Source organism: Ovis canadensis, chromosome 20 (assembly GCF_042477335.2).
Source record: "Ovis canadensis isolate MfBH-ARS-UI-01 breed Bighorn chromosome 20, ARS-UI_OviCan_v2, whole genome shotgun sequence".
NCBI lineage: Eukaryota > Metazoa > Chordata > Mammalia > Artiodactyla > Bovidae > Ovis > Ovis canadensis.
In genome coordinates this window covers 35,389,464-35,401,371 of record NC_091264.1, presented here as the reverse complement: position 1 = coordinate 35,401,371, position 11,908 = coordinate 35,389,464, and the positions used below count along the sequence as shown (strand labels likewise).

The 11,908-nt window shown below is 43.2% G+C and overlaps 1 long non-coding RNA gene and 1 pseudogene across 1 annotated transcript; one reads left to right on the top strand and one right to left on the bottom strand.

The window, feature by feature from the left end:
* Window positions 1–1,996: 1,996 nt before the first annotated feature.
* On the top strand, window positions 1,997–6,821 carry LOC138425454 (uncharacterized). Its single transcript, XR_011251221.1, has 3 exons — window positions 1,997–2,285; window positions 2,866–3,085; window positions 4,952–6,821. It is a non-coding gene; the product is annotated as an uncharacterized lncRNA (long non-coding RNA).
* A 1,299-nt stretch (window positions 6,822–8,120) lies between these two features.
* On the bottom strand, window positions 8,121–11,408 carry LOC138425138 (peptidyl-prolyl cis-trans isomerase A pseudogene; annotated as a pseudogene).
* Between the last annotated feature and the right edge of the window lie 500 nt (window positions 11,409–11,908).

The window sequence follows — 11,908 nt, the reverse complement described above, 5'->3', positions numbered from 1 at the left end:
TTGGATCACCAGAGAAGTCCCCCAAATAGTTCTTATTTACTTTTCAGATCTCGGCTCAATTATTTTTAAAAAATATTTTTTATTTATTTGGCTGCACTGGGTCTTAGTTGGTGCACTTGGGATCTTCAACATTCATTGACACCTGAGGGGTCTTTAGTTGTGACCTGTGAACTCTTAGTTGCCATATGTGGAATCTAGTTCCTCAACCAGGAATAGAACTCAAGTCCCCTGCGTTGGAAGCTTGGAGTCTTAGCCACTGGACCACCAGGGAAGTCCCTCAGCTCAATTATTACTTCCTTTAGGAAGTCTTCCCTACTCTACTCCTCCCCAAATCTTGCCCCTGTATAGTCAGCAGCCTCTAGATGAACACCCATAGTACTCAGATATCTTCCTAGATAAGTACTGGCAACACTGTATTTTCAATACTTGTATCATCTAAATCTAAATACAGAAGTCATGTTCACCATTATATTCCTAACACTTAGGAGAGTGGTGGACTAATACCAAGCTCTGAATAAATGCTTCTTAAATGAATGAATGGATGGTTTATTCAGGTGACATAAAACAATCTGCATTAGTTAAAACAGGGTGCATACAGAAAGAGATGGGGGAAAAATAGATTGGGGGAGATTCTCGGCTTTCAAAGAAAAGTTTTAACTCCACTCTATAGACAAAACTGACCCTTGAAAAACACCTGGGCTAGAGAATGCCATGTTCTAGCATTAGTCTACTGCTGCTGCTGCTGCTGCTGCTGCTAAGTCGCTTCAGCCATGTCCGATTCTGTGCGACCCCATAGATGGCAGCCCACCAGGCTCCCCTGTCCCTGGGATTCTCAAGGCAATCACACTGGAGTGGGTTGCCAGTTCCTTCTCCAATGCATGAAAGTGAAAAGTGAAAGTAAAGTCGCTCAGTCATGTCTGACCTGCAGCGACCCCATGGACTGCAGCCTTCCAGGCTCCTCTGTCCATGGGGTTTTCCAGGCAAGAGTACTGGAGTGCGGTGCCATTGCCTTCTCCGATTAGTCTACTAGTCTGTCCTATCAATGGGTGTAGTGTGGCTGGAGAAATGACACACAGGATAGTCTGGTTGAGCAACTCTAAGGACAGTAAGATGATCATCCACTTAAGATGCATAGTTATCAAAGTATGCTAAGGGACGATGAAAGAGAGGATTCACTCTCTTGTCACTACCATTCACGGGGACAAGGAGTGCAGGGAGAGAGCCAGGATTAGAAGAAATGCGATTAGACAAAGGAGAAAAAGATTAGAAGAGTGAGATCATTTTCTATATGGTTTGAGTTGATAGGAAGGATACTTTGGAGGCATTGCTAAGAGACAGTTGGAAATTCCAGCCTGTAGCTCAGAGAAGGTTTGAAAAGAAATATGGAGTTGAGAGACATTTGAAAAGAGGTAATAGCTGAAGATGTGAAAGTCCCCAGGGAGAGAAGAGAAAGCAAAGAGAGAAGGACCTTGAAGAAATCTCTCCTTTTCAGTGCAGGAACATAAAGTCAGCAAAGAGCAGATGAAGAGATTTTTCCAGAAGGAAAAGGCAGTCACACTCAAATATTGCTGTGGTTATAGTCTTCAGAATGTGGGAAAATAACCTGAAAGTTGGTAGATAGCAGGACAAAGATGGAGAGAAAGTGATAATCTGACATGGATTTCAAGGGAGAAGAGTTTGTTGAGCTCAGAAGGTAGAAAGTTTTTTGCAAAGATGATCCAGAAGCAACAGTGGAGTGGAAGGTAATGAGAATGTGAGCTTTCTTGATTGAGATGTAGGAGAAATTAGGTATAATCTCAAATTACACTTGAGAGGGTAAAAAACTAGGTTAAAGAGAAAGTTAAGTGCTCAGCAGTGCAAAGAAAAGAAAAGGAAAGAAAAAGGTGAGTGTTTAAGCCCAAGGTCCAAAGTGTAAATGAATTCATTGACAGTGGAATGAGAGGTTTAAGATTACAGTAACAAGGTCCAGTACTTTGGCCACCTCATGCAAAGAGTTGACTCATTGGAAAAGACTCTAATGCTGGGAGGAACTAGGGGTAGGAGGAGAAGGGGACAACCGAGGAGGTGATGGCTGGATGGCATCACCGGTCGTGAGTTTGAGTGAACTCCGGGAGTTGGTGATGGACAGGGAGGCCTGGCGTGCTGCAATTCATGGGGTCGCAAAGAGTTGGACACGACTGAATGACTGAACTGAATTGAACAAGGTTTACCCACTCAATACATTTCATCGAGTCAGGTCAACGTGAAGATATATAGAGCATCTCATCAACTACCTGTCCAGATATGTACATAAAAATAATCATTAATCATTAGCATTCCCCCTTGCTGATTTTTGATCTTTCAGACAACTACCCTCCTCCTATTATTTTCTTTAAATGGACTCATGCTTTCTTTTTTTCAATTTTATTTATTTTTAGTTGGAAGATAATTGCTTTATATCTGCCATACATCATTAATTCTGCCATACATACGTTACATACATGCATCTGCTATACATGCATTAATTGTGCCTGAATCAGCCATAGGTATGCATATGTCCCCTCCCTCTTGGCCTTCCCTCCCACCCCATCCCATCCACACCCTACCCCACCCACCACTCTAGGTCATCACCGAGCACATGCTAGTCTCTCAATTCATCCCACCCTCTCCTGCCCCCGCTGTGTCCACAGGTCTCTTCTCTATACTGTGTCTCTATTGCCATCCTGCAAATAAGTTCATCAGTATCATTTTTCTAGATTCCATATATATGTAGTAATATATGATATTTATTTTTCTTTTTTCTGATTTATTCATTCTGTATAAAAGACTCTAGGTTCATCCATCTCAATAGAACTGACTCAAATTTGTTCTTTTTTTTATGGTAAGTAATATTACATCAAGGAGATCCAACCAGTCCATTCTAAAGGATGTGAATGGGTGTTCTTTGGAAGGAATGATGCTAAAGCTGAAACTCCAGTCCTTTGGCCACCTCATGCGAAGAGTTGACTCATTGGAAAAGACTCTGATGCTGGGAGGGATTGGGGGCAGGAGGAAGAGGGGACGACAGAGGATGAGATGGCTGGATGGCATCACCGACTAGATGGACGTGAGTTTGAGTGAACTCTGGGAGATGGTGATGGACCGGGAGGACTGGCGTGCTGTGATTCATGGGGTCACAAAGAGTCGGACACGACTGAGCGACTGAACTGAACTGAATATTACATCATGTATGTATATATGTATATATATGTATACATGTATATATACATATATATATGTGTGTGTATATATATATATCTATCTCACGGCTTTATCCATTCATCGTCGATGGACATCTAGGTGGCTTCCATGTCCTAGCTGTTGTAAATGGTGCTGCAATGAACACTGGGGTACATGTATCTTTTAGAATTGTGATTTTCTCAGGCTATATGTCCAGTAGTGGGATTGCTGGTTCATATGGTAGTTTTATTCCTAGTTTTTAAAGAAATCGCCATACTGCTTTCGATAGTGAGTGTAGCAATCTACATTCCCGCCAACTGTGCAAGGGGGTTCCCTTTTCTCCACACTCTCTCCAACACTCATTGTTTGTAGATTTTTTCTGATGGTGGCCATTTTGATCGGTATGAGATGATACTTCATTGTAGTTTTGATATGCATTTCTCTAATAATAAGTGATGGTGAGCATTTTTCATGGATTTATTAGCCTATGTCTTCTTTAGAGAAATGTCTGTTTCAATCTTTTGCCTTAAATGGACTAGTTGCTTTCTTATCCTCATTCTAAACAACAATATCCGGAGAAGGCAATGGCACCCCACTCCAGTACTCTTGCCTAGAAAGTCCCATGGACGGAGGAGACTGGTCAGCTACAGTCCATGGGGTCGCTAAGAGTTGGACACGACTGAGCGACTTCACTTTGACTTTTCACTTTTCACTTTCATGCATTGGAGAAGGAAATGGCAACCCACTCCAGTATTCTTGCCTGGAGAATCCCAGGGACAGGGGAGCCTGGTGGGCTGCCATCTATGGGGTCGCACAGAGTCGGACACGACTGAAGCGCCTTAGCAGCAGTAGCAGCAAACAACAATATCAATGAAACCACTGGTTCATATTTGTATTTTTATGTTCTGTAAATTAAATATGTAACAGTTAAAATACAAAATGTATATACAGGTAGAGCCTGGGGTCTGGTACCTGACAATTTAATTCACATCTTATCTCTACCACTTACTAGCTGTGTGACCTTGGGCAACACACTTAACCTCTCTGTGCCTTGGTTTTCTCTTACATAAACTGAGGATGTTATCGGAAGTTCTGGTCCACTATGATTGCCTTCTTCTCTCAAACCCTTAACACTTCTTGTCTCATTTTCTGAACAACCTACTTGTCACCTGTCATATACTACCTTCAGTCTTCATTCCAGGAAAATTATGGGGCACTTACCATATGCCAGTTACTGAGAGGCTGAGTCCTGGGCTGAGTCCTCAATAAGGTCACCAAATAAAACTTCACTTGCAACTTTTAGGTTGTGCATTTTCCTTTAGCTGACATTTTCAACACCAAAGTGCTCACAGCATTCTTACTTTGATTTGTTATCTCATTTCATAAGACCAGGGACAATACTGCTTTGTTGGAACTCCAAGGCTTACCTGATTCAGGGACAACAGAGAAGTCACTTAGATTTGGGCTGGGAAAGGATAAGGAACAGGACAGAGAGTTAGTGCCTGGAGAAGTATGATTCAGTAAGTAAAAGTAATGTCCCCATCTGTCGATAAGACGTAGGATGACAGACTAGACTTTTAGCAATCCTCTCCTCCCTGCTTGGGACTTACTGGAGCACTGAAATCTTGGTTCACATTTGAAATCTCAACCTGGAGAGATTCAAGAAAAACTCTTTAGTAGCTCCAGTGGATAAACAAAAAGCAGACACAATGGTACATATCAATGAACTGATTGTTGCTATCTTTCTCCCCAGATGTAGAACGTTTCTAGGCTCCAAGTGAGCCCTCTTCATTGAAGAAGCTCTGAACTTCAAAGGCAGTCCATCATGGTCTTTGATATCTGCTGAACTGAACTTGGGAAATTGCAAGGAATCTCATTTTCAATTTAAGCTGAGGGAAGGTTCTAGATTTTAAACAAAGGGGGTGAATCTTCTCTGGAATCTGTAGTCTGTCTGGTTAATCAAAAGACCTTTTGGATAAACACCAGTTACTTCTCTGACTTATCTCTGAAGTACGAAGTGCCTTCTGAGTATCTTGATCAGTTGAATTCTAGAAAAGAGAAAGCGGAAGTGACAACACTCTTTATAGCTTTCTGGAATTACTGATTTGCCATTTATTTTGTGTATCAGATTGCAGCCATGAAATTAAAAGATGCTTGCTCCTTGGAAGGAAAGTTATGACCAACCTAGACAGCAAATCAAAAAGCAGAGACATTACTTTGTCAAAAAGGTCCATCTAGTCAAGGCTATGGTTTTTCCAGTGGTCACTTATGGATGTGAAAGTTGGACCATAAAGAAAGCTGAGTGCTGAAGAATTGATGCTTTTGAACTGTGGTGTTGGAGAAAACTCTTGAGAGTCCCTTGGACTGCAAGGAGATCCAACCAGTCCATCCTAAAGATCAATCCTGAGTGTTCATTGGAAGGACGGATGTTGAAGCTGAAACTCCAGTACTTTGGCCACCTGATGCGAAGGGCTGACTTATTTGAAAAGACCCTGATGCTGGGAAAGATTGAGGGAAGGAGGAGAAGGGGATGACAGAGGATGATGGTTGGATGGCATCACTGACTCACTGGACATGAGTTTGGGTAAACTCCAGGAGTCGGTGGTGGACAGGGAGGCCTAGCATGCTGCAGTTCATGGGGTCTCAGAGTCGGACACAACTGAGTGACTGAACTGAACTGAATACCACAAAGGCAAATCTATGCTCATCAATGATAATTATGAACTAGATGCAAATTGAGATCTATTTACTGGACATCTATATGCCATTTCAAACACTTCATCACATGTAATCACATTAATCTTCATGAGAAGTTAATTATTAATTCTGTCATTATTAATATTATTAACATATTGTTAATCTTGTTCTAGAATGAAGAAATTCAAGAGATTCAAGGTCACTTAGCTAACATCTTCCTCAAATGATAACCACAAGAAAATCATTTTTAAAATATATTGTTTGTATAAGCCTGCAGAGCTAGTTACTGGCATAGTTTCAAGTTAAGCTCTTAATCCTGAAGAATGCATTATTTGTTCTGCACCACAGTCCCTTGTTTATTCTATAAATTTCTGACCCTATAATTTTTAGATAATTACAACTTCTCTGCCTCATTTGTAAATTGAGGATAATGATGAAAGGCTGTCAATGAAAAAATGACGCTATATATCTTCATATAGTGAAACTCAGGTATCCATGAAGAAATGAAGGGAGATTCACAAATAAATCTGTAAAGTCTAAAGTTATAAATTAAGTGTCATGAGATTAACTATAAATGACTTTAGGGTTTAGGCTACGTCTCATTTTTTCTTTCACCCCCAGGCCCCAGTTTAAAGAGAGATTCAACAAATGTGGAACAACGTGGGTGAATAATAATAATTTCCTTAGGCCCTGGATAAATGTTTATACACTTGAAGGAAATAATGGAATTCTAGAACTGGAAGAGATCTTGGAACCGTCTATACCCACGGTTCTTCAAACATTAACGTATGGCATCAGAATCCTCTGGCGAGTTTGTTAAAGCACAGGTCGCTGTGTTCCAGACCCCCAGAGTTCTTGGTACACAAAGTCTGGGATGGGCTTGAGCCTTGTCGTTTCTCTTTTAAAAAGACTTATTTATCATTCGTGTTTTGGCTGTGCTGGATCTTCCTTGCTGCACTCGGGCTCTCTCTGGTTGTGGTAACGGGGGGCTACTCTCCAGTGCTGGCGCGAGGGCGGCTCATTGTGGCGGCTTCTCTCGCTGTGGAGCATGCGCACTAGGCACGGGGTCAGGTGCTGTGGCACATGGGCTTAGTTGCTCCTGGGTATGTGGGATCTTCCCGGATAAGGAATCCACCCGTGTGCCCTGCATGGGCAGGTGGATTCTTAGCCAGAAGACCACCAGGGAAGCCTTGAGCATTGGCATTTCTAACAAGTTCCCACGTGAGGCTGATGTTGCTGGTCCAGGGACCACACTTTGAGAATCACTAACCTGCCACGACAATAACTAATATTCATTAAGGGCTAATTATGTGGCAGGCACTGTGCTAAAGGTATAATTCATATTAGGTCATTTAATCATTACAATAAGTCTACAGATGGTGACATTATTAGCATACTTATTTTAGTTATAAGAACAATGAGACCCAGAGAAGCCAAGTATTTTACCCAGACTCATCTACCTAATAAGTGGTGGAACCAAGGTGATGCTTTCAGGCTGTGTGATGCTACATCTGGCTCTCTCGGGTGATATTACAACTTCACAGAGTGAGGTGCCTTGTACATCAGCCTAGATGAAGAAATGGAAGCACACCAGAAGTGACTCGCCCAAGGTCGCGTGATGAATTGGAAGAGGAGTGTGAATGAGAACACTGTCTTCCTAATTCAGCATCTGCCATCTCTTGCCATAGAGCACGAGGAGCAGGCAAGGGTTCTACTCCGTCTTTCAGTAAATCCCCAAGGCCATCACCTTCTAATCAGTTTGAGTAGTACAGATGTCCTCATGGTGCTCTGATATCTTAGTCATTTTCCTTATTTACCCACTGTTTCATAACTTAAAGAGGTGCTGGTGTTTGTAGAGAAGAGAGTAGGGGTTGATGGATGAGTCATGAGGCTGGAGGCTAAAGACCCAGAAAGGAAAGGGGTTAATCAGACTGATGAATGGCTCAAGAGTGGATGGAAGATATGTCTCTATGTGTCTTGGCAAGTCCTCTGTGATATCTCTTCCCACACTTAGAAAACCCAGCTCTCAGGGACTTTAGGTCACTGTACCTCAACCACCCAAGTCTCCCAGGGATGCTGGAAAGGAAAATTAAGAATGTTTGGTTTGGGGAAGATTGGGCCTAGGAGGGCTCTTAAAATTCTAAATTCAGTCCCCAGAGGCTCCGTCCTTAGATATGCTGTACTCTCTGGTTTCTGTGCCCATAAGTTTGTTTGTTTTAAAGTAAAACATAAGTCAAATTTATTAGATTTGTCCACGGTCACCAATGGTGATCTTCTTGCTGGTCTTGCCATTTTTGAACTTAAAGCGCTCCATGGCTTCCACGATATTCATGCCCCCCTTCACCCTGTCAAAGACCATGTGCTTGCCGTCCAACCGTTCAGTCTTGGCAATGCAGATGGAAAACTGGGAACCGTTTGTGTTGGGGCCAGCCTTTGCCATGGACAAGATGCCAGAGACTGCATGCTTCAGAGTGAAATTCTCATCAAATCTCTCGCCATAGATGGACTTGCCACTGGTGCCATTATGGTGGCAAAGTCACCACCCTGGCACAAAAATCCTGGAATTATTCTATGAAAGCAGGAAGCTTTATACCAAATCTTTTCTTCCCAGTGCTCAGAGCATGAAAAATTTCTGCTGTCTTTGGAACTTTGTCTACAAAAGCTCAGAGGAGATGGGGCCCAAGGGCTTGCCATTGTCGGCAATGTCAAAGAACACGGTGGGCTTGACCGTGGCTGAAGGCTCTGGGGTGGCGCCGTCTACAAAGCTGTACCCATAAGTTTTGCTAAACAGGTGTCTTTGAGCTCCACAGTGGTCAGGGTAAAAACATTTGAAGTGAGTTCAACATCAGAATTAAAGAAGAAATTTGTCCATTATTCAAAGAGTATGCTGTACCTGACAACAAGCAAATACTGTCAAACAGCAATGGCTAGGTCGCACTGGTGGTCAAAGCTGTCCTTTCTCTGGCCAGGAAAAGTTTAACATCCCTGTCTGCAAAATCTGATTTCTTTAAGGACCCTCTGTCCCTCATCCCTCCCTTCCTTTTCCTTTCACCGTGCCCCTTCCCCCCACCTCAGGCACTTTATGCAAAAGTGCACAAAGCTCCTCAACATTGAGATCGTGGGTATGATTATTACGGGCAAATTCCCTAACTTTCCAGAGCTTCAGAGGCATGAGTAGCCTGTGAATGTCTGTGTGGTCAGTGAGTTTGTTCTTTAGGATGAGAAACCTGGGAAGCATGCAGGCCCCAAAGATCAGGTGCTCTCAAATGAGTCATTGGTAACGAGCAGACGAAACACAAGGCGCAGCTGTCCACGTTTCCTTCCCTGGACCCCTTCCACCCCCTCTCCAAAATCTCCCCTGCCCTTGCTGGCCTTCCCCACCCACCGCAGGTAGAACAACTGGCTGAAAAGATGCATTTTTTTTGGTGGCCAAGATAAGGTTAGAATGACTGTCACCATGACCCAGCTTCAGTTCAGTTCAGTCGCTCAGTCGTGTCCGACTCTTTGCAACCCCGTGGACTGCAGCAACCAGGCCTCCCTGTCTATCACCAACTCCCAGAGCTGCTCAAACTCTTGTCCATTGAGTTGGTGATGCCATCCAATGATCTCATCCTCTGTCTTCCCCTTCTCCTCCCACCTTCGATCTTTCCCAGTATCAGTGTCTTTTCTAGTGAGTCAGTTCTTCGAATCAGGTGGCCGAAGTATTGCAGTTTCAGCTTCAACATCAGTCCTTCCAGTGAATATTCAGGACTGATTTCCTTTAGGATGGACAGGTTGGATCTCTTTGCAGTCCAAGGGACTCTCAAGAGTCTTCTCCAACACCAAAGTTCAAAAGCATCAATTCTTCAGTGCTCAGCTTTCTTTCTAGTCCAACTCTCACATCCATACATGACCACAGGAAAAACCATAGCTCTGACTAGACAGACCTTTGTTGGCAAAGTAATGTCTCTGTTTTTTAAAATGCTGTCTAGGTTGATCATAACCTTTCTTCCAAGGACCAAGTGTCTTTTAATTTCATGGCTGCAGTCACTATCTGCAGTGATTTTGGAGCCCAAAGAAATAAAAAGTTTCTCACTATTTCCATTGTTTTCTCATCTATTTGCCATGAAGTGATGGGACTGGATGCCATGATCTTAGTTTTCTGAATGTTGAGTTTTAAACCAACTTTTTCACTCTCCTCTTTCACTTTCAATCAAGAGGCTTTTTAGTTCCTCTTCACTTTCTGCCATAAGGGTGGTGTCATCTGCATATCTGAAGTTATTGATATTTCTCCCGGCAACCTTGATTCCAGCTTGTGCTTCTTCCAGCCCAGCGTTTCTCATGATGTACTGTGCATAGAAGTTAAATAAGCAGGGTGACAATATACAGCCTTGACGGACTCCTTTCCCTTTTTGGAGCCAGTCCGTTGTTCCATGTCCAGTTCTAACTGTTGCTTCTTGACCTGTTACTCATCAGAAAAGCATTTGCAAAGGCTGCGCAATCATGGATGAGCTTGTTAAACTGCTTTTGTCTTTTTGTTTAATTTACAACAGAGAGGCCACTGTGGCAGCTTTTTTTTTTTTTTTTGAAAAATAAGTGCTAAATGAATGCAGTACCTGGAATACTGATATTTATCTGGAGCCAAAGGTATTTTTGGCCAGTAAAATGGCATGGGCCTGCTTGGGGTCCCCAGTCACACAACGTTACAGGTCCTGCAGATGTCCACACAGCATATGAGTTTGGAGTGATGGGGACAGACAGCTTCCGGCCAACTACCAGCTTTGTGGCCCTGCCTCTCTCCTGGCCCCTAGTCCCAAAGGTCCTGGCATCTGTCTGTTTGCTAGGGCTTGGGCACGTAGTGTCCTTGGATGGTTGCATCTTTCCTCATACTGAGTTATTCTTAATTAAGCCTATAGGACTCAGCTTGGCAGTCTAGTCCCTGGACAGTCTGTTCCCAGCCAACTGTTGTCACTGGCTTCTGCCCCGTGAGACCTGTGCCTTTTCTTACTTGGTAGAATGTTCTAGGCATGGGCTCTGGAAACAGAAAAATCTGGCTTCTGATCCAGCTCAATCCATCGTTCTGAACTAGATGGGGCTGTAACGTGACCTTTCCCACCTCCCCACCCTTGCTCATACCATTATCTTGGCCTGAAATCGTATCTCTGCTTTTCACATACAGGCGAACCCTATTCAGCTCTGAGTGAAAGTACAAGTGTTAGTCACTCAGTAGTGTCTGACTTCTTCTGACCCCGTGGACTGGAGTCCACCAGGCTCCTCTGTCCATGGGATTCTCCAGGCAAGAATACTGGAGTGGGTTGCCATTTCCTTCTCCAGGGGATCTTCCCAACCCAGGGATTGAACCCAGGTCTCCCGCATTGCAGGCAGACTCTTTATGGACTGAACCGCCAGGGAAGACAGGCTCTAAGGTTGCCTCTAAGGTCAAGTGCAAATACCACTGTGAGCCCTTCTTACCCGCACAACGAGGTGTGATCTTCGGAGTTATCTCTGTGTCCCATCTCTTTGTCAATTTCCATATCTTGGCTTTAATTGTTCCCAGAGCTCTTTCTTTCCTGCGTTTCTGCTTTGAATCTCTGCCATTAAACTTATTACACAGCAGGGTTGCCAGATAAAATACAGGATGCTCAGCGAAGATTGAATTTCAGATAAACAAAGAGTACATTCGTTCAGTATAAATATGGCCCAAATATTATAAGGGGGAAAGCTTACATTAAATTTTTTCTGTCATTTATCTGAAATTAAAATTTAACTGAGCACTCTGTATTGTGTGTGTGTATCTGGAAGCCCCTCACACCTGACTCTTTTTAACAGTTGTAGACTTTTCTGGATCCTTCATTGAATGGCACAAGATGTGACAGTAGTAAGCTTGTCTGCAAGGATTCATCTCTGCATCCTCTTATTTCTTCCTCCAAGGAGTTGCTTGGTGAAGTCTTGTTGGTGAGTAAAGGGACTGTCACACCAGCGGTTATGAGCACAGTTCTTAAGAGCCTTAGTTTTGGAATAGAGGGCCAGAATG